The sequence below is a fragment of the Rhinichthys klamathensis genome, unplaced genomic scaffold, assembly GCF_029890125.1.
Source record: "Rhinichthys klamathensis goyatoka isolate OS25496 unplaced genomic scaffold, OSU_Roscu_1.1 h1tg000464l_1, whole genome shotgun sequence".
NCBI lineage: Eukaryota > Metazoa > Chordata > Actinopteri > Cypriniformes > Leuciscidae > Rhinichthys > Rhinichthys klamathensis.
In genome coordinates this window covers 220,669-246,496 of record NW_026606953.1, presented here as the reverse complement: position 1 = coordinate 246,496, position 25,828 = coordinate 220,669, and the positions used below count along the sequence as shown (strand labels likewise).

Genomic DNA, 25,828 nt, shown 5'->3' with positions numbered 1-25,828 from the left:
TTAAGGAAAACGAGCTACAATGTCGCGAGTGATTGGCAGAAAGAGGCAGGCACTTGAAGAATGTGACGGTGAATGTGGCCGCTGCTCACCATCACATTCATGAAGTCAATGGAAAAGCGGTTGTCTGTAGTAATGCCGTCAGCATCAGGCATGGGATTTACTGTCAGGACATGCATGCAGAACATTAGTTTCTATTTGAATTTTGAATATTGTGCAAACGAGTGTTGTGCTCACATACAGTGGCCCCACTTAAACCACACTTAAATGTCTTGTCCTTGCATGGCACAAAACAAAAATCAAAATATCAAACCAAGAGGCATTTACTGTAAACAAAGATAGCACAAGCACAGTTTGTAAGCAAAACAATACATAATTTATGTTTGGCAAGTTTTAAATTATAAAATACACTGTTCGGAATGAAGATTTTTTTTTTTGGACGTGCTCGTCGTTAGTGGAGACTAAACTTCATGCCTCCGGTTTCACAAACAAGGCTTAAGCATAGTCCCAGACTAAAATGCACGTTTGAGCTGTTTTAACTGAAAGACACTTGCACTGACATATCTTAAAATATGTCAGTGCCATTGTTTTGTCGCAAGTTGCACACAGTAATGTGTTTGTTTCTAAGGTATGTTTTTAAGAGCTACTTGAATGTCCTAATTGAACTAAGGCCTAATCCTGGCTTAATCTAAGCTCTGTCTGTGAAACCAGGCCGTGTTGTTTTAAACCTGTATTACTTACTTCTGTGGAACACAAAAAGGGAATTTTTGAGGAATGTACTGGTCATTCCTTACAATGAATGGGGATCGAAGCTTTCAAGCTTCCAAACGTCCATATGACTTGTGCATGATATTTCGAAGCAATACAACAGCTTTGTGTGAGGAACGGACTGAAATCTGACTCCAGTGAGCTGTTAACCGCTGCGACTGGATCGTTGAGTCATTGAGCTGAAAGCAAGAACCACATAAGTGAGATTCTTGAACAAATCATTCAAACTGGTTTTGTGAACTGGATCTACAGAATCATTGAAAGGAATAATTCATTCATGAACTTTTATGAACGTGCCAATGAGAGCCAGGGCAGATGTTTCGATTTTCAGTTAAATGAATAAAGACTTAAATTTCATTCTGTCTGTCACACAAACCTTTTGTATGATTTTAGAAGTCATAGAATATCGACCACTTTTATGGTACTTCCATACTGCTTTTTTTTGTCATTTTGGCTCTTGATAGGCCTAGTCTTCTTAATTCATGTTCATTAGCCTATATTATAAAGAGAGACCAGGATATGTTTCATGGAAGAAAATGAAATCATACAGGTTTGTAAGGAATGTTAGAATTTTCAGTTTTTGTGTGAACTATCCTTTCACTGTGATGAACTACTACTACACCTTTGGTTACTCTGCTAGGACACCTGTGTGAACTTAAGGGGAACTGATTTTATACATTTTATACATTCACTAAAAATTGCTTCAGGACCAGTAAGTAAAAGTAATTGCACACGCGTTCACGAGAGAGTTACATGGTTTGCGTGAGAGGCGTCTGTTCTCACCTAAGCTGAAGCTACGCCTACGCCATGCGTCCTACAGTACATCATACCTCGGGTCAGAGGTCACCCTTCTACCAGAACTCGACTCTCGTGAGCACGTAGCGAGTTTCCCGGAAGCCAGGCTTATAGTTTATAAAGCTTAAAATATGGATATTTTTCTTAAAAAAAGCTTTGTTTCAGAAAGCATTTATTAACCCATTGGAGTCGTATGGATTACTTTTATGATGGATCGATTTGCTTTTTGAAGCTTCAAAAACTCTTGGCTCTATTCAATGCTAGTACAAAGTTGAGAAGAGTCAGAATATTATTTAAAATAACACCAATTGTGTTTGGCTGAAAGAAGAAAGTCATGGCTTGAGGGTGATTAATTTATGGGATAATTAATTTTCGGGTGAACTATTCCTGTAATTTGATATTTTGTGTCTAATAGAATAAAAAAAAAAAAGTTGTGTCCAAATGTTTTTGGGGTCACTGTACAAAGCTCACCTCAGTATATTATCAGATATTCTGGTAGAAAATTACATGATTCATTTGTTCGGTGACCCTATAATAGCCTGATGTACTTTCAGAGATGATGTAGTCTTATTCATTCTGACCAAAAGACAAGCTATTCTTAAAGCAACATTATTAAAGGAATAATTCAACCAAAAAATAGTCAACCTTTGGAACAAATGGATAGGGCTAGTTGAGCCCCCTCAAACATGGCACCTTAAAAATAGTCTATATGAATTGTCCACTATATTCCAACCCTTCTGAAACTATGGCTGCGTCCTAAAACTTTGGCAGCTGACTTGTTGCCTTGCTGCCCTATCAGGCAATGACTGTGCACAAAGGTACCTCACGAAACTGATTTCGGACATACTTCTGAGACAGCGTAACGGTTTAAAATAATCTACAGCAAAATAGAGAGCGCTTTGGTGAAAACTAAGCGACTATTTAATTACAACAATAGTAATTTCTCGCTAGAAATGACATCAAAAGTGGAAAACGTTAGTCAAAAATGTGCATAAACAAACTGACCACCAAATGCAACTTTCAAACGCCATCTTAATTTTTTTTTAGCCCAACTGTCACAGAATGAAAAGCACAGGATTGTGGGATATCAAAGTATACATCAATGCTGCCTTCAAATATCGATCAGATCAAGGTATCTCGGGAGACAGGAAGTGAGGCTAACATTGGATTCGCATGGGCCTTGATGCCTTCCTACCTTGGAATGCGCTCTCCAAAGGCAGCCTATTCGTGTGGGGTGTCCAATCCTGCTCCTGGAGGGCCACTGTCCTGTAGAGTTTAACCCCAATTAAACACACCTGAACCAGCCAATCAAAGTCTTACGAGGTTTACTAGAAACTTCCAAGCCGGTGTTTTGAGGCAAGTTGGAGCTAATGTAAACTCTGGAGGACAGTGACCCTCCAGGACCAAGTTTGGACATCCCTGCTGTATGTGATAGCTTTGTGTCTGAATCTTGCGTTCATTAAAATAAGGCAAAGCAAGACCCTCGTTTACGTTTGTTGTATGGAAAAGAGTTGCTGGGATTTTCTTCTGTGTTCATGAGTTGGTTTTTGGGTTGAGATATTCCTTTAAAATCAGCATTTCTCAGTGGACTGTGGGATTTGAATTGATTACATCTTTTGGGAATTGATTGGATTGTGAAAGTAGGGGCTTGATGACGTCACATGAACAAGGTTGGCTAGTTATTTCAGGGCTGATTTTTTCTTAGTGTACATTACGATCGATATCAAATAGGGTGATATTTAATACTTCTCATTCTTTATATTTGAATATAAATTTGCATCCCATTCAAACCCTTCACATGCTCCCCTAATTCTCTTTTCCTGTCAGATCTCCAGGGCCTCGGTGACGCAAGCTGATTAAGTTAGTGCTGTGTGTGATAGAAGGAGAGATAGTGATACTATGAGCTGACCCCAGATCAGACAGAGCTGATAATGTTGCGTTTTCTCCTGATAGTTTTGGCACAGCGGTCTGTTTAAATTAAACACGTCTTTTCACAAATTTCCCTCCGTCATAAGAACCCGACAGACCGTCAGTAGTAGTCATCAGTGTGAGCGGAGAGAGAGAATGTGTGAAGTGTATTCTGGCAGTGTTTGGCTGTTCTTTAGCCCACTGGCCACACAGGCCATTAGCTAGTGCTGTGAGCGTGATATCCTACCACGCTATTTTTAGAAGCTCACAGAGTTTGCAACTTGATCTGAATTGTCTTTGAGGCCCAAGGCTCACAGTGTGCTCTGCCCCACATTGGCTCAACACCTCGTAGACTTCAGCGAGTGTTTTAGAGAGAACCGACCAAGGGATCTGGCTTTAAAGTGATCTAGATAATCTATATTGTGTTATGGCTCCAGTTGTGACATCACAGAGATGAGGGAGATGTGACGTCGTTCTCAACTTGAGGTGATGGTGCTTCAGTGGTGGATGGTGAATGTAACGGCTTTGTGTGTGGAAAATTCGCCTACCCATGTCTGTCTCTTTAGCCTTTGCGTCGTCAGGCTGGAGGGACAGTACCGTACAGGCATAATAGTGAATATTAAGTGTTTACCCTATTCAGCTTTGCTTTGTGGCAAGATATTGGGGCTCATTTACAAATAATTGTACACAAGTGAAGTTATGTAATCATTTAAAGGATAATTCCGGTATTTAACACTTTGAGTCTATTTTTTAGTTTGTTTTGGATGAACTAGAGTGGTGGACTTAGAAATTTTGACGATGGGTCCTGTCTCGACTTTTTTAATATTTTAGAATCGCCTCTGAACGCTTCAGAGTGGATGTCTATGGGCATGCTCAAACATGTCCTTAAAACAACCCTTAACGTTCGTTTTCAAAACTGTGCAACTCACCGAGTGGTTAGTGGTGTTCGTTGATGATTAAAAACAAATATATCGGCGCAATGTATGCTTTCAATCCGTGTTATTTGTTATATTGGAACTATTTTTTCAGATACCTCACAACCGCGTATAAACTTCCGCTCGATATTTGAGTCTGAAGCGTTAGCACACCCCCGACCACTTGATGGCGACAACCACTTTGCCGCAGTTGCTCAGCTCACGCTAGCCTTCTGAGAGACGGAGAACCGAGCGAAAAGACTACAACCAAATGTAAACAGACCCCTTTCCGTTTCCGGTAGCGCAGTAATATCAACGAGCACTGAGTCCTCCAGCAGACATCAATGCGATTTAAAAAAATGGCAAATAAAACACGACAGAAACTGTATTTCGCTACGCTACTTGTTTTGGAACATCAACGAACACCACTAACCACTCGGTGAGTTGCACAGTTTTGAAAACGAACGTTAAGGGTTGTTTTAAGGACATGTTTGAGCATGCCCATAGACATCCACTCTGAAGCGCTCAGAGGCGATTCTAAAATATTAAAAAAGTCGAGACAGGACCCATCGTCAAAATTTCTAAGTCCACCACTCTAGTTCATCCAAAACAAACTAGAAAATAGACTCGAAGTGTTAAATACCGGAATTATCCTTTAAGGTTCTCGTGCAACATTTCTGGGGAATTCACAAGTTTGTATGCAAACAAATTTGTTCTTACCATAAGTTGTCAAGTCTGGATCTTTGAAAGAGGGAGTTAAAACTGTAGCCACAGTTAGGTTATTAGCATAATACACATCATTAGCATAAACCATCTCCATATAGGGGTTTTCTGCACAAGCTCTAATGTACAGCCATTCAACACTCTCTGCAAACAGGTTTCTTGAACACTCCCTTCATCTGTCATTGGTTGAACAAGCAGATAGTTCACCCAAACCCACACCACTGGTGCAGTTAGTCGATGTTGCTGTGTCGGACTGGTTGGGATTCTTAAATAAACAGAGCAATGTTTTAATAGCGCCACAGAGTCACAGTGTTTACACATTTCCAAGGGGAATCGACGTGGAAATACCACACTTACTGTATAGTTGTCTCTACGTATTCAACTGGATACTAGGATCAATTATTTGAACATTTTAAAAAACAGTTCCCTAAAACATGGTCTGATTTAAACTAAATTTAGAAGTGTTCAAGCAGTGGTTTGTGTGTTACGGATTTTTTTTTTTTTCTGGAGCAATTGTGAGGAACTGTGGTTAGAGTGACCTGAGTTGACCTGAGTTCAAACCTACAATTCACTTCTCCTTCTGTGGAAACAGTAGAGGATAAACAACTGCTTTAAAGAGAACTTGACTTGACTACATTGTGACGTCACATTTTGTGGCGCCAGGAGGAGCATTTATCTGATCATGCACTTGGATTCTTGACATTCTTTTGGAGAATTTTTTTGAGAGAGTCAGAGATGATGAATGGGGAAATGACGGGGGAAAAAGGCAGGAAGTGAGATCATTGAATGACATGAGCTGGATTCGAACTGAGCACAGCTAGACAGGGGCAAAGACTGGGGAGATTGATGATAAATCTCACCAGCAATATGACACGATTGTAAATGTCTGGTTGGTATATTAGATACCATTTCTGAAAGGTCAGTATGTTTGTAAAATATTGAATAATTTAATTATAAATGTTATAATTGGACCTCAAACATAATTGCAAAATGCCCTTTTGTTTATATTTAATTTAATTATATATATATATATATATATATACACACTCACCGGCCACTTTATTAGGTACACCTGTCCAACTGCTCGTTAACACTTAATTTCTAAGCAGCCAATCACATGGCGGCAACTCAGTGCATTTAGGCATGTAGACATGGTCAAGACAATCTCCTGCAGTTCAAACCGAGCATCAGTATGGGGAAGAAAGTTGATTTGAGTGACTTTGAACGTGGTATGATTGTTGGTGCCAGAAGGGCTGGTCTGAGTATTTCAGAAACTGCTAATCTACTGGGATTTTCACGCACAACCATCTCTAGGGTTTACAGAGAATGGTCCGAAAAAGAAAAAACATCCAGTGAGCGGCAGTTCTGTGGGCGGAAATGCCTTGTTGATGCCAGAGGTCAGAGGAGAATGGCCAGACTGGTTCGAGCTGATAGAAGGGCAACAGTGACTGAAATAACCACTCGTTACAACCGAGGTATGCAGCAAAGCATTTGTGAAGCCACAACACGCACAACCTTGAGGCGGATGGGCTACAACAGCAGAAGACTCCACCGGGTACCACTCATCTCCACTACAAATAGGAAAAAGAGGCTACAATTTGCAAGAGCTCACCAAAATTGAACAGTTGAAGACTGGAAAAATGTTGCCTGGTCTGATGAGTCTCGATTTCTGTTGAGACATTCAGATGTTAGAGTCAGAATTTGGCGTAAACAGAATGAGAACATGGAACCATCATGCCTTGTTACCACTGTGCAGGCTGGTGGTGGTGGTGTAATGGTGTGGGGGATGTTTTCCTGGCACACTTTAGGCCCCTTAGTGCCAATTGGGCATCGTTTAAATGCCACGGCCTACCTGAGCATTGTTTCTGACCATGTCCATCCCTTTATGGCCACCATGTACCCATCCTCTGATGGCTACTTCCACCATGTCACAAAGCTCTAATCATTTCAAATTGGTTTCTTGAACATGACAATGAGTTCACTGTACTAAAATGGCCTCCACAGTCACCAGATCTCAACCCAATAGAGCATCTTTGGGATGTGGTGGAACGGGAGATTCGCATCATGGATGTGCAGCCGACAAATCTGCGGCAACTGTGTGATGCCATCATGTCAATATGGACCAAACTCCCTGAGGAATGCTTCCAGCACCTTGTTGAATCTATGCCACGAAGAATTGAGGCAGTTCTGAAGGCAAAAGGGGGTCCAACCCCACTCACCGGCCACTTTATTAGGTACCCCATGCTAGTAACGGGTTGGACCCCAAAGATGCTCTATTGGGTTGAGATCTGGTGACTGTGGAGGCCATTTTAGTACAGTGAACTCATTGTCATGTTCAAGAAACCAATTTGAAATGATTAGAGCTTTGTGACATGGTGGAAGTAGCCATCAGAGGATGGGTACATGGTGGCCATAAAGGGATGGACATGGTCAGAAACAATGCTCAGGTAGGCCGTGGCATTTAAACGATGCCCAATTGGCACTAAGGGGCCTAAAGTGTGCCAGGAAAACATCCCCCACACCATTACACCACCACCACCACCAGCCTGCACAGTGGTAACAAGGCATGATGGTTCCATGTTCTCATTCTGTTTACGCCAAATTCTGACTCTAACATCTGAATGTCTCAACAGAAATCGAGACTCATCAGACCAGGCAACATTTTTCCAGTCTTCAACTGTTCAATTTTGGTGAGCTCTTGCAAATTGTAGCCTCTTTTTCCTATTTGTAGTGGAGATGAGTGGTACCCGGTGGAGTCTTCTGCTGTTGTAGCCCATCCGCCTCAAGGTTGTGCGTGTTGTGGCTTCACAAATGCTTTGCTGCATACCTCGGTTGTAACGAGTGGTTATTTCAGTCACTGTTGCCCTTCTATCAGCTCGAACCAGTCTGGCCATTCTCCTCTGACCTCTGGCATCAACAAGGCATTTCCGCCCACAGAACTGCCGCTCACTGGATGTTTTTTCTTTTTCGGACCATTCTCTGTAAACCCTAGAGATGGTTGTGCGTGAAAATCCCAGTAGATTAGCAGTTTTCTGAAATACTCAGACCAGCCCTTCTGGCACCAACAATCATGCCACGTTCAAAGTCACTCAAATCAACTTTCTTCCCCATACTGATGCTCGGTTTGAACTGCAGGAGATTGTCTTGACCATGTCTACATGCCTAAATGCACTGAGTTGCCGCCATGTGATTGGCTGCTTAGAAATTAAGTGTTAACGAGCAGTTGGACAGGTGTACCTAATAAAGTGGCCGGTGAGTGTATATAAATGCACACATGTATATATTTAAGAAAAATATGTTATTTATATTTATATAAAATATACATTATATATAGGCTACATTCAGTCTATATACAGTATATACATGCAAATATTTCTTAAATACACACATGCATGTGTGGGTATTTATGTATTAAAAATAATTATACACAGTACACACACACATATATTATGTAAACACAAACTTTTATTTTGGATGCGATTAATCGCGATTAATCGTTTGACAGCCCTAGTAGAAACATTAATTATAGCCATTCAACATTAGTGTAATACATTTTTTATAACATTTATTAAGCTTAAAAAACAACAACTTTTAATTAAACCTAAAACAATCCTCACATAAACCCATAATAAATGTAATTTACCTGTGCCCCCTCCTACCTGTCTAACATCTAAATTGAATAAAGTTATCAAACAGTCTGCACTGCATAAATTATAAATTAAATATGGATTAATCCTTATGAAAGCAACAATCAGTTCCTTAATCAAGAGCAATGAGTAATTTTCTCTGTTACCTTTGTTTTTTTTATTAACATTAATGACAGACAGCATTAGTGGCTGCTGTCACTTTAAGACCTGGCACTGCTGCACATCTCACGCGCTTCTCATTCTCTTACAACTCTTTACGTTCATTTAAGACTTCATTTATCTAATTTAAGACTGCTCATATGCAGCAGATACTTGACAAAGCTGACATTTTGGCATAAATGTGTGTTATTGTTCTTTCAAGCACGAAAGAGATCTCGATTCTGGCGCGCTGTCTGTGCGCATGATACTGGCACATGTCTTTCTGTGCGTTGTGTGTGTGCCACACAGACACTACATTCACAGCCAGCACGTTCTCTTTATCTTGTCGCGCTTGAATGGTCAAAGTATTTTGCATAAATAAAAGATCATATAATGTAATTCTAGCCAAAGAATGACAGAAAAACGGATGCTGCGTTAATTGCGTTAAACATTTTTAACACGTTAAACTGGAAAAAATAATAGCATGCGTTAAACCCATTAATGTTGACCACACTAATATATACACAGTATCTCACAAAAGTGAGTACACCCCTCACATTTCAGCAAACATTTTAGTATATCTTCTCAAGGGACAATACAATCTATCCAAGTTAATTTCTATAGTAGAGTAGTCAATGTGCTGCTTGTATAGCAGTATATATTTACTTTCCTCTGAAAATAACTCAACATACAGCCATTATTCTCAATAGCTGCCAACAAAAGTGAGTGAACATGTCAAAACTGTAAAGGTGTCAATATTTTGTGTGAGCACCATTGTTATCTAGCACTGCCTTAATCCTCCTGGGCATGGGGTTCACCAGAACTGCACAGGTTGTTGCTGGGATCCTCCTCAACTCCTCCATAATGACATCATGGAGCCGCTGGATGTTAGACACATGGTGCTTCTCCACCTTCCGCTTGAGGACGCCCCACAGGTGCTCAATAGGGTTCAGGTCTGGAGACATACTTGGCCACTCCATCACCTTCACCTTCAGCTTCCTCAGCAAGGCAGTTGTGATCTTGGCGGTGTGTTTGGGGTCGTTGTCATGCCGTTCGGCCCAGTTTCTGAAGGGAGGGCATCATGTTCTGCTTCAGAATGTCGCAGTACATGTTGGAATCCATGTTTCCCTCAATGAAGCGCAGCTCCCTAGTGCCAGCAGCGCTCATGCAGCCCCAGAGCATGATGCTACCACCACCATGCTTGACTGTAGGCAAGACACAATTTTCTTGGTACTCCTCACCAGGGCATCGCCACACATTCTGGACACCATCTGAGCCAAACAAGTTTATCTTAGTTTCATCAGATTCAGAACACAGGACATAGTTCCAGTAATTCATGCTCTTGGACAGGTTGTTTTCAGCAAACTGTTTGTGAGCCAGCTTTAGAAGAGGCTTCCTTCTGGGACGACGGCCATGCAAACTGACTTGTTGCAGTGTGCGGCGTATGGTCTGAGCACTGACAAGCTGACCTTCCGCTTCTGCAACCTCTAAAGCAATGCTGGCAGGACTCATGCGTCTGTTTTTTGAAGCAAGCTTCTGCACCTGACGCACAGCACGAGGACTCAACTTCTTAGATTGACCCAAACCTCTGAATGACCCTGGCCTGTATTGTAACTCAGTTTCAGGGTGTTACCAATCTTCTTATAGCCTAGGTCAACTTTGAGGAGAGCAACAATTCTTATTCTCAAATCCTTAGAGAGTTATTTGCCATGAGGTGCCATGTTGAACATCCAGTGGTCAGTATGAGAGAATTGTACTCAAAGCACAAATTTGAACTGCTCTAATACAAGATACACAAATTTGTATGGTCCTGTCAATCAGACAAAAACATGAAAATGATGGATAGGACATGTGGTTTTGCATGGTTAAACGACGTACAGCTATTATCACTTAGGGTGTACTCACTTTTGTTGCCAGCTATTTTGACAATAATGGCTGTATGTTGAGTTATTTTCAGAGGACAGTAAATAAATACTGCTATACAAGCAGCACATTGACTACTCTAAAATATATCCAAGTTTCATTTCTATAGTATTGTCCCTTGAGAAGATATACTAAAATGTTTGCTGAAATGTGAGGGGTGTACTCACTTTCTTTCCTCCCTTAGGACAACTTTGATTAACTTTTTTGATCCACTTCAAATGTTGACTAGCCTACTGTGTTTGTGGGTAACACTTTACTTGAAGGGGTGTGCATAAGACTAACATGACACCTTCATAATCATGACATGACACATGTTATGAATATGAAGGAAGTTGTATGCATGTTTATGACAACTGTCATTAAGTGTCATTCGCTCAGTTATGACATTTTTAATGCAAATATGACATTGTTTGAAATGTCTTTATGACACCTTGACATAAACAAATACATCATAACCTGTCAGTGTCTTTGTCATGACAACTTGACATTACTAAGACAACACAACCTGCCATAAACATGACATAGCAGATTAATTATCAAACTTAAGAAACCACTTAGCTTTATTGGTTAACATTACATTAAACTGTCAGGTGGTTGGTTTTGACATTGGCTGTCATAAAGCCATTATAACTTTTTAATGACAAATTCAATTTGTACCACTGTAGTTGAGGTCACGAAAAATATTCATGACACAGTTATAATGGCCTCATGACAGCCAATGTCAAAACCAACCACATGACAGTTTAATTTAATTTAATGTCAAGTTGTCATGACAAGCATGAACCCTACTTCATATTCATGACATATGTCATGTCATGGTTATGAAGGTGTCATGTCAGTCTTATGCACACCCCTTCAAGTAAAGTGTTACCATAATTTTTATGTGTAAAATTCATATGTATAATTTGTATATAAACATTTAAAATTGATATCATTTATAGAAAATATATTACAAAAAATGGTCAAAGATGACTTGGCATAGTCTAGTCTTCACTCCTCAGGAAGTTAACACGTCAGCTACTCAAGGCACAGGTTTGGTCGTAAATATTAATTTTGACATTTACCTTAACTGATTTGCTGAAAAGCAGGTTTTGATTGGTGTTAGCCATTTACCGCTTGCACATTCATTCAGCCCGCAGCCAAACCAACCTGTTGGCAGAGCCACCTGCTTGATGTTAAAGTCAAGCAAGCACGGTTGAGCTTCCATGTTTACCTGTGTGCGTTTATCACCTGGTTCAATGGATTAAACCGCTCTATTCATATGGATTTCTTTTACACGCAAATTTCGATGAATGTACAGGAGGAATCTCACAGGTCTAAAAATAAATCTTCATTTGTAGATGAAAGTCGACATGAAATGGAAGTTGTGATAGTCTTTTCTTCCATATTGTGATGTATATCCAATTGAAACGGCTTCTCAAACAAGAAAAAATGTCGGGCGAGACTTTATTTTGTCCATCGGGAATTGATTGGATCATTGGGTTGTTGTGGTTTGCTATTACCGTTATAATGGTATTTTTTAACAAATACTGCAATATTCCATAAATAAAACAATAATTGTCATTTTGGATTTCATGGTGACTTTAAGTCATAGAGTTGCAATGACATTAGGATGAATAAACAATGACAGAATTGTCCTTTTACGGTGAACTGTTCCTTTAAGCATGCATACTTGCTAAACCTTTTGGACATGAAGTGGTATTATTATTATTTTTAAGTTACTCTCTGCACTGAATAGAGCTCCACAAAGATCGCGATCTCATTCCTAAAGGACAGCGATTCTTCTGTCTATTAAACCTTTGACAAGTACGATCACAGTGAACATTCAGATCTGTGTTTTTGTGCTGCCGCTGACTCAGAGAAAGCTGTTATCATGTATAGGTACGAAACAGTCTTTTAAACACAGTATCATTATTTCTGTGTTACTAATATTCAAATGATCACAGAAGTACTGGGATAAAAGTTTATAGCTTGGGCATAAATACTGATAGAGCATCCTTTTGAAAGTAACTTGGCACTTCAAATAACAATTGTATCAATTACTTAAAAATGTTTGTCATTGAATCATTCATTCAAGAGATTTGTTCAAAAACGCTGATTCATCCAGTAATTAAACAAGTGAAGTATTTATTAGTGTCATTGAATCATTCACTCTTTTTTTTTTCATTCAAATTAAACTGCAATTAATTCAAGACTGCAGCAATTAACATTTTGTCAGAACCTCTAGTAAATGACGTGTTATTTTGTTTAGTTGTCTCTTGTCTGTTCAGAATCGTGGGAGAATTGTGATCTTTATTTTGAAACAACAACAAAAAAAATATCATGGTACAACATGAGGTGAAAACAAAAGTGTTGCTTTTATAATTTTGTTCAGTGTAGATAAATAAATTGATAAAAGACTAAGAAAATATAGCAGCTGGAGTAGCTCTGAGGCATGTTAAAAATAGAAACGGTGTCTATGAATGGGCTGAAGTCCAGCTCCATCGATTATAACAGAAGCGATCAAGTTTTGTCGTTGCGATGTCTGCACGCATCCGGTTTAGACGTGGTGTAAGGTTTCTGACCTATGCCCTATTCTAATGCCACTTAATTTCTTCTGCTTCTTCACACTGGCCTGTGCAAACTTTTTACTGCCTAACATATGACCTCTCACCTGAGATCATCATGTGATGCCACACTTCACATCACCTCTGCTAAGGGACAGCGTTTGTCCCTATGCTACCGTCTGCTTTCATGTTGTTTGAAAAGTAGTGCATCCTCTCAGGCACAGAGACAGGCGTCCAGGGAATGCATATTCACAAAAGACGTGTGTGTGTGTGTGTTTTTTTAGCACATCAACTGATCATTCCTATCACAGATCATTCCTGCGGTGCATGGCTTTCGGTGTGCTTGTGTGCCGTAACACGCAAGAACCACCGCAGGTCTATGGTATGTCATATAATCCCTGAATACATCACCATAGTGTCACCTCGTCATAAAAACAACAAGAGTTTGGTGATGGTTTTGCTAGGAAATGACATCATTCATCTTATCTCAAGCCAGGGAAGGCTACGCAGAGGAAGGTGAATTGTGTCATCAAGTGTAGATCTGTGTTTTGGGTCTATTAAAGGCTGTTTGTAGTGTGTTGGAAGGACAATAAGATCCAGCGTTTGGAACAAAGTGTTTCTTATCTGGTCAGGTGATCTGAGAGCTTCCAGATGAGTTACAAGTCGCGGTGCTAAGGCGAGCTATGAAAGAATAATGTGATATCGAGAAGCTTTCAGCGCACCGAAAACAACAGCAGCCAGCTGTGAGACTCAGAACACTCCACGCTCAACACAACAAGCCTATTTTTCCTTTAGTACAAACTGAATCAAGCTAGAACTTTGCCCTACATTTAAGGTGGAATGGAAATTATCCTGTGTGTGTGTATGTGTGTGTGTGTGTACAAGATTCCTGTTGAGTTTGTTCCTCCAGCGCTGTAATTGGCTGGATGGCAGAGTGTGTATACACTGGCTTAATTTAAAGCTTAAATATTTAGCTTTGCACGCCAACGATGAAGTGAAATTTCTCTCATAAGAGAAAATTTACTGTATTGTTTCCCCTGTAATGATGATTTTATGTCGTTCATTTAGATTTGCAAAGACTTGGAAATGTGAAATGGTTAAAAGTCTTGGTGTGTACCAAGAATGGGGTAGTACTTACAAAACATTAATCAGGCTTCAATTGACCAGTTATGTAATTGTGAAAACAGCTTGCGATTCACAAAATTAAAAAAGTAATGAATGACAATGATGCTAATCTTTTTTGTCAGGATCTATTAATTTATTTAAAAATGCAACAATTTTTTAAATTTAAACATACAATGACTTGAATACCTCTCTTCTGTGATAAACACATTTAATGGCTAAAATAGTAAGAAATGTCAGGGTGATAAAACTGTCCTAGTATCTTAACAAATAAAATAAGCCCCATTAAAAAATATTGGAAACAAAACCTTTAGCAGTTTGGCATAATCTTATTATTACTATTTCTTAGGGAATAAATATTTGAAAAACAATTTCATGTGGTACAACCACTGATCTATATAATGTCATTCTATATAGATCAGTGGGTACAACCCTAGTGCAGGAACATGCAGGAAAAATACTTCGCAAAACTTCATGATATTTCTTAATTAATAATTAATGATATTTGTAAAAAAATAAATATATATATATACACTTACCTAAAGGATTATTAGGAACACCATACTAATACTGTGTTTGACCCCCTTTCGCCTTCAGAACTGCCTTAATTCTACGGGGCATTGATTCAACAAGGTGCTGAAAGCATTCTTTAGAAATGTTGGCCCATATTGATAGGATAGCATCTTGCTGTTGATGGAGATTTGTGGGATACACATCCAGGGCACGAAGCTCCCGTTCCACTACATCCCAAAGATGCTCTATTGGGTTGAGATCTGGTGACTGTGGGGGCCATTTTTAGTACAGTGAACTCATTGTCATGTTCAAGAAACCAATTTGAAATGATTCAAGCTTTGTGACATGGTGCATTATCCTGCTGGAAGTTGCCATCAGAGGATGGGTACATGGTGGCCATAAAGGGATGGACATGGTCAGAAACAATGCTCCGGTAGGCCGTGGCATTTAAACGATGTCCAATTGGCACTAAGGGGCCTAAAGTGTGCCAAGAAAACATCCCCCACACCATAACACCACCACCACCAGCCTGCACAGTGGTAACAAGGCATGATGGATCCATGTTCTCATTCTGTTTACGCCAAATTCTGACTCTACCATCTGAATGTCTCAACAGAAATCGAGACTCATCAGACCAGGCAACATTTTTCCAGTCTTCAACTGTCCAATTTTGGTGAGTTCTTGCAAATTGTAGCCTCTTTTTCCCATTTGTAGTGGAGATTAGTGGTACCCGGTGGGGTCTTCTGCTGTTGTAGCCCATCCGCCTCAAGGTTGTGCGTGTTGTGGCTTCACAAATGCTTTGCTGCATACCTCGGTTGTAACGAGTGGTTATTTCAGTCAAAGTTGCTCTTCTATCAGCTTGAATCAGTCAGCCCATTCTCCTCTGACCTCTAGCATCAACAAGGCATTTTCGCCCACAGGACTGCCGCATACTGGATGTTTTTCCCTTTTCACACCATTCTTTGTAAACCCTAGAAATGGTTGTGCGTGAAAATCCCAGTAACTGAGCAGATTGTGAAATACTCAGACCGGCCCGTCTGGCACCAACAACCATGCCACGCTCAAAATTGCTTAAATCACCTTTCTTTCCCATTCTGACATTCAGTTTGGAGTTCAGGAGATTGTCTTGACCAGGACCACACCCCTAAATCCATTGAAGCAACTGCCATGTGATTGGTTGATTAGATAATTGCATTAATGAGAAATTGAACAGGTGTTCCTAATAATCCTTTAGGTGAGTGTATATCTTGGGGAAATAATTAAGTTTGAACTTTTGTTAAAAATGGTTTAACATTTTTTTTTTTAAACCATATGAACATTTATGACTGAGTCATTGAATCATTCATTCAAACAGATTTAAAAAAAAAAAAAAAATTTCAAATGAGTTAAACATTTTTAAATATAGCAGCAATCAACATTTTGTCAGAACCTCTAGTAAATTACATGTTATTTTGTTTAATTGTCTGTTCAGAATCAGAAGCATACTCCTACTTGTTACTGACAGATTACTGTTGCAGCATTGCATATTTTGTTTGTGATTTAAAAAAAAAAAGTGTTAAGGAATATCTAGAAACCTGAATATCGTAGTAAGTTGGCGGTTCTTTTGACCCCCTGGAAGATCCTGGCATTGTGGCTGCAACAACACAGGCAAACACCACTCACATTCTCTTCAGACATATATACAACAGTTTACACTCGCATGTCTCACTTTCCTGCATGTCTCTCTCTCTCTCTCATGGTCAATGCTAGATCTACAGTCCACATGAGTACTTCTCCGTCTCACTCTCACCATCTTCTGTCTGTTTGGCTGCAATTTGCTCTTTTTCCTTGCTCTTGTTGGCTGATGGCCCAGAGTGTGTTGGAAAAGATACAACCCTTGACCCCCATGCAAAGTGAGCCGAGCTCTTCCCTGTCTTTACAGAGAGAGAATGAGACAGAGAAAGAGACTGCAGAGCTCACCGAGGGACTGCGGACATACACACACACACACACACTGCTGTTCTGTGGCTATGACAATCTGTTTATGCTGTACTGCTGCCCGCTCTCTCTCACTCTCTGTTTTTCTGTTCTCTTCAGAGTCACGTGGTGTGTGCCTCCAAGAAACTCTGTTCCATGATGTGATCATTCTGTATATACCTAAAATGAAAGCATACATGTTTACCTCATACCCCTTGTAGTCATTTTTGCAGATAGATCTGGGTAAGAAAAAACTATCCTTACCAGCCCGACACGGCAACACTGGCTCAACCAATGGTGTGAGTTTGGGGCAGGATCTGTTGTTCTGTCCAATAGCAGACAAGAGGGAGTATTCAGTGCACCTAAAAACATTATATAGTCTTTTTTTTGTGCAATTTTATTTGTTTGCATTAGTGAAAGAGAATGACACACTTTAAAATGCACACTTTTGTTTTACACAGCTTGAAAATAATCAAGGTATGTTTTCCACACTGTTTTCACTGAAGGAACACAAGGACTAATTATATTTTAATTTATAGGCAGTAAAACAGTATTAGATATTATGGATTTTTTAAAACTAAAACATGGTAATATTTTCTGGAATTTCTGTGAACATTTTTGAGCGATGAGTCACGCAAACAATAGTTTTGGAATCAGATTTTCAGAATTTGAATGGATTGCAAATACTTCTATTGAAATACTTGCTTTACATAAACTTTAGGAATCTTAATGGACAAAATAAAATTGCATTGATGTCATTTTGATATTTACAATGTTCCCTAATTTTATATTATTAGCAAACACTTTGCAAATATTTTCACCCAGCCCTGTTTGCAGACTGTCATGTGTACTAGCATGATGTACACAAATCTCTTTGCTGACTTAATGCACAAATACACATAAATCATATTTATTTAAGGGACAGAGTTTGCACGCTCATGGAAAATCCGAAATATCAGGGTATTTTAAAATGTTTTGCAGGCATGGACAATCATTAGATTATAGAAATTAATAACCTAAAGGTCATGAAAAAGCCATGTAACTTTCTATGGAAAACATATTCCTAATAATTATGTGGCCAGGCAAGCAAATTTACAAATCCCTCTGATTGATTCATTAGAATAAATTAATCAGAATTTGATTTATTTAAAAAAAAAATTTTATCCAATAATGACAAAATTACACACAAATAAAATCTTTTTCATGGCCGATTCCAATTCAAATATTTTTACAATCAAATGGGCCTTTGTAACTGCAAAGTTACAAAGCACAATCCACTTTAAAGGAGTTATTCTCTATCAGTAAGCGCTGTTTCGGATCTCCCTGAAATGCTTTGTTTGTAGTATTGAGTTGTCTTCCAGTACCGTACACTACACGTCACAATATTCCTCATTTAAATAATTCTCGCCCAAAGCATATGCCAAAAAAAAAAGGGGGCGAGGCCTGGTTGAGTTGCTTTGGTAGTGTTTTATAACTTGGTTATGCGGTTATTGTAAGGGGTAGAGCTGCACGATTCTGGATAAACTGAGAATCATGGTTTTCTTTTTTTTTTGGTTCAGTTGCAGATTTTCCCATGATTCTGAACAGACAAGAGACAACTGAACAAAACACGTCATTTACTAGAGGTTATGACAAAATGTTAATCGCTGCAGTCTATTTAAAATGTTTAATTAATTTGAATTGAATGAATGATTCAATGACTCACTCATTAACACTTCTCTTGTTTCATTACTGGATGAATCAGCATTTCTGAATGAATCTCTTGAATGAATGATTCAATGACAAATACTTTTTTTTAGCAGTCACTTGTTACTGGCGTAACGATGTAATTGATACAATCATTATTAAAGCACCAAGTTACTATCAAAAGTTGATTTGCTCTCTTTTGATCGACATCAGTGTTTATATATCTGAACTATAAACTTTTATCACAGTACTTCTGTGATCATTTGAATATTTGTAACACAGAAATAATGATACTGTGTGTGGTTAAAAAGACTGTTTGTGAAGCCGTTTCATTCCTAGATAGCCTTAAGGCTCGTACACACCGGGACGAATATCGGCGCGCGTTATTTGCCAGCGTTTTTAAACGCGTTTTTTGTGTTCACACCCAAGCGATTTTCGCTGACGATGAGCCGAGTGAACATGCCAATTCATTCCCTGACATTAGATGGCGCTTAATGTAAAACAGAAATAGTCATATGTTGTAGTCGCTGTCGCGTTTGTCATATAGTTCTTTATGTTCCGACACCAACGAGACCAGCAGCTCTACATTCATCTTGCCTTGCATCTTCCTCGTCTTATTTCTCCTCGGCAGTGTAGACGCTAGGGCTGTTGGAACGAATTCCGAAATTCGAATATAATTCGAATATTAAAAAAATCAATACTATTCGAATGCTGAAGTTACTATTCGAATATTGTTTTTTTATGTATATTTTATTTTTTATATATATATAAACAGGAAAGAGGCCGCACTATGCATAAATTGTTTTATTTGCACAAACGCGTTTCAAGAAGGCACGCGCCGTTTGTGCAAATAAAACAATTTATGCATAGTGCGGCCTCTTTCCTGTTTAACGTTATATATTCTAATCATCAGGCCAGCATTCTTAAAGTTTAAGTTTAATCATTGAGTGAAGCCTGCTCCTATTCCCATTCATGATTTTTTTTTATATGGAATCTTGCCTTTCTCGCCACCTTGACTTACACACATGTGAAAATGAAATGCTTTTGTTTCGTCTGATGAACAATAACGTTTTTGAATCGTAACACAATTGTGCACGTTATCCACACTGTATCATCATAACAATACTGTCAAAAATGGTAAATGTTTAACAGCGTAAAAAAGCGCCCGTGAAGCGCAAATATCTTGGTGAAAACTCAACGGATTCGGCGAGCACCAAACTCGTTGGAACCGTCTAGTCGAACTGAAAAGAACGATATAAGTTTCAGAATTTTTGGTGGTGTTTTAGCGGAGATATTAGCCGAAAACCATCGGTAGCGCTTCAACCATATTCAGCACGAATAAAATGTTTATTGTAATGTTAGATATCCCTCTAGTGGACAGAACGTGTAACAACAACCACATGCTATAGTGGCATTGGCGATCCATAAGCCTGAGTAATGTCGTAAATATTAATAATAGGATGAATTTGAGCATTTAATATTCGAATATTATTCGAATATTAAATAAAATAAGGAATGGAATTCGAATAATATTATAGAGGAAGATTGACAGCCCTAGTAGACGCTACTTGGCGTATATCTTCTTCGCCGTTGCGTATGTGTGCTCGGCAAGACCGTTTTGTGTTTGAGCGCCCCCAAGTTGTGTTTTACTGTAACTTCAGAAGCTCCAGACACGTGAGCAAAAGCGCCAATCTCATTGGTCGGATCGTTTTTGACGCGGCGCGTCAAACTAAAAAAACGAACCCGAGGCGTTTAAAAAAAAATGACGCTTTTACGTGTGGCGTTTTTCGTGTCGGTGTGCACACTCACATTGGCGCCCTTTGTTTAGTCACGAGGCGTTAAACGTCGGCGAATATCGCGCGCGAAATTCGTCCCGGTGTGAACAGGCCTTTACTGTTCTCTCTGGGTCAGCGGCAAAACGCAGGTTTGAATGTTCTGCTGTGGTTTTGTCAAAGGTTTAATAGACATGGACGAATCGAATCATTTCAGGAATGAGATCGTGTGGGTGTTTGAATCGAGATCGCAATCTTTTAACTGTTTATCGTACAGCTCTACTAAGGGGTGTGACATTTCCAAAACATGCTCTAAGCGGTTAACCAATCACAACACACTGGTCTAGCCGACCAATCAGAGCAATTGGTCTTTTCGTAAATAGGGGCTTCATGTTACTAGCTATACTTGTGCACAAAATGGGAATATTGCATAAAACATTTGCGAATAAAGCAGCTTTTCTATCCACATCCAGTGAGTTGAAATGAACAACATCGTCACTTCATGATGACCTGGCGCTAAATATCACTAAGAACTTTAGGAGTAGCCACTGTATTTAATAATTTTCATATATAATAAATTACTTGCATCTCAGAGCACGCAGACGAAACACAACCCAGATAGCACAAGTCTATTTGATGTGATGTTTACATCTGGAAGACGTATTTTTAAGAGTGTTTGCTCATCTGCAATACGTCTATAGTACGTTTCCTGTCAGATATCAAATAGACGTTTAGAAGATGTCAGTTTAACATGCATTCTAAATCATTACATCTTAAAGGGATAGTTCGGCCAAAAATGATATTTAAACCATGCATTACTCACCCTCAAGCCGTTCGAGATGCATATGTCAATCTTGTTTCAGACGAACACATTTTCAGTTATTTTAGAAAATGTCTTAGACCCTTTAGTGGATATAATGTGAAGCAATGGGGTCCACCTCCTTCAAGTCCCAAAATGTGCATACATCCTTCACAGAAGTAATCCATCCGGCTCCAGGGGGATAAACGAAGGCCTTATGAGGGTAATCCGTGCGGTTTTGTCGAAAAAATATACATATTTAAAACTTTATAAATGAAAATATCTGACTTCCGGCAACGATCGACGCACGTTCACGGGTGATGTTTTGCTCTGCTCTCTGGCTGCGCGGGCGCGTACGTTCTACGTCACGACGCTACGTCCTACCTCGTACGCCGACTTCCATCACCCGTGGACATGCGTCGATCGTTGCCGGAAGTCAGATATTTTCATTTTATAACGTTTTAAACATGTATATATTTACGACAAAACCGCACGGATTACCCTCATAAGGCCTTCGTTTATCCCCCTGGAGCCGGATGGATTACTTCTGTGAAGGATATATGCACATTTTGGGACTTGAAGGAGGTGGACCCCATTGCTTCACATTATATCCACTGAAGGGTCTAAGACATTTTCTAAAATAACTGAAAATGTGTTCGTCTGAAACAAGATTGACATATGCATCTCGAACGGCTTGAGGGTGAGTAATGCATGGTTTAAATATCATTTTTGGCCGAACTATCCCTTTAAAGACATCACATCAAATAGACTTGTGCTATCTGGGAATAAACGCATTTTGGAGGAAGATGGCTGCTGTTTGGGATGTAAGACAGTTCTGTAAGGTAATTGAACTGAACCGCTGATGACAAACTTTGCTCAGGCATTTCAGGATGACCGAAACATTTGAGGTGGTATGCAAAAAGATCGTTCCGCTGATTACTCCAGTTATGCCGTCCTATCGCGCAAAGTCACATGATTTGTTTGATTCGCATCTAGGAATTTATTCAGTAAATGTGTTTCTATTTTAGTTTATGAATGTGCTTTCTTATCGGAAAAAAAAATGTATTCGACCCAAACGACTCAAACTTGATTTTCAGAATGAATGCATATCTTGGCATTTCCATCCAACAGTTTGTGGAAGAAAACGTATTCTTGTAGACTCCAAAAACAAAATCAAGACATTGTAAAAAGGGCATAATATGTCCTCTTTATCCTTTTGTATTCCATGGGAAAAATAACATCATACAGGTTTTGGGATGACATGTTTTTATTTTTGAGGAAACAGTGTCTCAGGCTCCATCTGTAGTGAGGGTGTTTATATTGGCTCCTTTGCCTTTGATTGCTCCACTCCTCCTTCCTTGTTTCCCTTCTTCAGAGCGCTGCAGTCTGTCCTCCCTTCCTCTTAAATAAACAGTATTCTTTCACTTTGTTGTGGCAATGTTTCTTGGCGCAGGGGCACGGGCAGTGTTTTCTAACAAGCCCGGCTGCGAGATGATTTCCCCCTGACTGCGTCCGTTCTCGGTCGCTCTTGTTTGTTGTTGTGTCATCATCCAGTCCGCTTCAGGCCTCGCGTTCTTCACTCTTCTCTCACGCTGCTTTCATTCGCAGAGACCCATGTCATGCGTAGGTGCCACAGCAACCTGCCTAAACCCCCAACAGGCTGATTTTTTTGGCTTCACCTGTGCAAGTCCCACAATGCACTGCACAAGTCGCCTACAGTGCAGCAAAGAACACACTTATGCATGCGTATCATTCTCAAGGTTTTTTTTTTGTTGTTTTGAAAATGCCAATCATATTTATTACAACATGATTATGATTAGTTTACATTTGCAAATATCCTGGCATGAGGTGCATGTATCCAACTGATTCTGTGAAACTAGAAGAGAAGCTTTCGGTAATTATAGATAATTACCAAATTGTCTTTTGAGAAAAGTAATCACCTGACATCGAAAAAGCAGTTTGAGAGTGATTATAATTTGTCGTGAGTTGTTGTTGATTATGTTATTTATCAGAGTTGTTCAGCGGGGTGTCTCGGATGTTCAGTACACACTTGGGAGATAATACAAGTCTCAACTAAGCCCAGAAACATTCTCTACACAAGTACGCAAATGCAGATTTGATTGGTCAATCCATTTGAAGTATTATTTTCTGGAGTGGTTTTCTTTCCTGTGTTGACATATTAATTTTATATGTAGGACGTTTAATTATACTATCTATCTTACTTCCTTTTACTTTACTGTGACTGGGTGGACCATGTTGCTGAACTGGTCTACTGACACACACACATATATATATATTTATACAGTAGGGGTGTAACGATACACGTATTCGTATTGAACCGTTCGGTACGAGGCTTTCGGTTCGGTTTTCGGTACGCATTTTTGAAACGAACGGTTTTTTGGACCATTTTTCCTGCCGACCAAAATTTCGTTATTTCAAATGTAGGCGCGTCACGCGTGGCATATCTCATAATGTAAGAGACGCTGGCGTGACCACAACATTGGCCAACATCAAATGGCTAATGTAAGCGGAACGAAACCACTCGTTATTGTGTGGTTGACGGACCGTTTATCAGTTTGGACCAATGCAGCGCGATCCGATCTTAATCATCAGCACTGTTACTACACAGCGAAATCCAGTAAAGAAAGCATTTGAATTCGCCACTGAAGTAATAACATCGCTGCGAGATCTAGTGAGACACATTCACATTTCTCCGTTATTAACGGATCAAACAGCGCTGACGTGGAAACCAGGAAGAAACATTGTGCCATGAATGAACTATCCAGTGTCCACAGATCAGCAACATTCACCATGGGTTTACTGTAGTAACACTAACTGTAACCATGGAAGTTTGGCAGGAATAGTCGGCTATAATGCTTTCACGTAACATCACGTCGGTTTTATTTTGACATTATGATACTGCCCTCAAATGTTAATCTGAACTAAAATAAACCTTTGTTTATAACTAGCCTACTACAATATTACATTTCATTTTGTCCAAGGAGCTGTTTTGTTTTATAAGCTCCTAAGAAAAGTCAAGTATAGCTCCATCATTGCTTAAAGTTAAAAAATATCATACTTTATGATGTTAGTTTTAATAAAAATATAATTAAAAAAATTAAATCAAGGAAATTTCTCTGGCATTTCTTTCTTTTCGCTGTATCGGAAACGTACCGAATCGTACCGAACCGAACCGTGACACAAGTGTATCGTATCGAACCGAACCGTGAATTTTGTGAACCGTTACACCCCTAATATACAGTATATCCATCCAGCCTTTATCATGACCACAAATGATTGGAAAAGTCATGGGAGTTCATTGGTCAAAAAGCCATCTGTATCAGTAAAGTCACTTTGACCAAGATCATGCAGATTCGATTTTTCGGATGGCTTTCTGTGACGCATCAGTGAGGCTTCGAACAGTGAAATATTCAGAAGAAAATTAGATCAGTGTGAATGAGCAAATTCTTGACGCATGCAGCCTGCAGTTGGCGTCCTAAAGTCTCAGCGCTCCCAAACTGCACTCAGCTTGTCCTGGAGGATGGGAGTAAAGGGTCCGACCCGGCTAATTTCTGATTTCTGATAGTCACACATGCTCTCACCTGCAGCCTCGTCGTTGTCCCGGTTGCACGAATGACAGTTGCACTCTCGTAACCTTTTGTTCTAATCGAGACTGCACTGCACTCACTCCCACGACAACAGGCAACTGAAAAACAGACGGCCTGTTGCAACGGAAGAACAATAGACTTACTGAAGAGAGAAGACTCGCAGCTAGACCGAGAGAGACTGAGAGAAAATTACTAGATAGACACTCTGACAGTGGGAACTTTCTAGGTAAACCCTCTATTGTGATGAAAACAGGATTTAACAATCTGACCCAATTTCTTTTTCTTTTCTTTTTTTTTTAACTAAAAGCCAGACTAGGAGTGTTCAGCTCCATTATTTTCCATATTTACTCATCTCCTAGTTATGCAACATTAATTTGAAAGCCTACGTGCACAAGATCAGTTTACTAGATCAGTTACGTTCAAACATGATTCAGCAGGAAAGAGAATTCAGTGACATACTGACCTCTTAATACCTCTTTACCTAAGCACCTAGATTTCCCATCACCCATTGCAAAAGGTACTACACTTCTACATACAAAAGTTTCCACCTCAATGCTAGGGTGCTGCTCTAAGTTGTTTTCTGTGGTTTCTAATATGTTCTGATAGGTTATACTAAAATGAAAACGGTTTATTTAAAAACATTGACTTTAACGGAAACAAAATAACCAATGCGAAGTAAATAAAAAACCTGAAAGTGTGTAAAACTGAAATTAATTACGCAATAAAAATCAATAATTCCTGTAACTTTCACATTTGATCTGTGTCTTCATGGGATTGCATGACGATGGCGTGTTAATCCAGTGATTCTGCTGAAAATGCACTCAATCCAGTAAGCTGCCCCCGTTTTGTGCCTGATAGGCCAAGCAAGGCTTTGTCCTGCCTCCAATAACACAGTCTTTCTGGAATGGATGAATGGTGTCATGCAAAATCCCCCCCCCCCCTGTAAAATCACTGAGATATGCTAAATTTTAGCCCCATTGGACCCTAAAGCATTTCCAATGGCTGTTTTTAGA

The 25,828-nt window shown here is 39.4% G+C and overlaps 1 protein-coding gene across 5 annotated transcripts in view; it reads left to right on the top strand.

Moving 5' to 3' along the window:
• bcl9l (bcl9 like) overlaps nucleotides 1–25,828 on the top strand; it is a 78,837-nt gene that overhangs the window by 720 nt on the left and 52,289 nt on the right. The gene's annotated exons all lie outside the window — the stretch shown is intronic.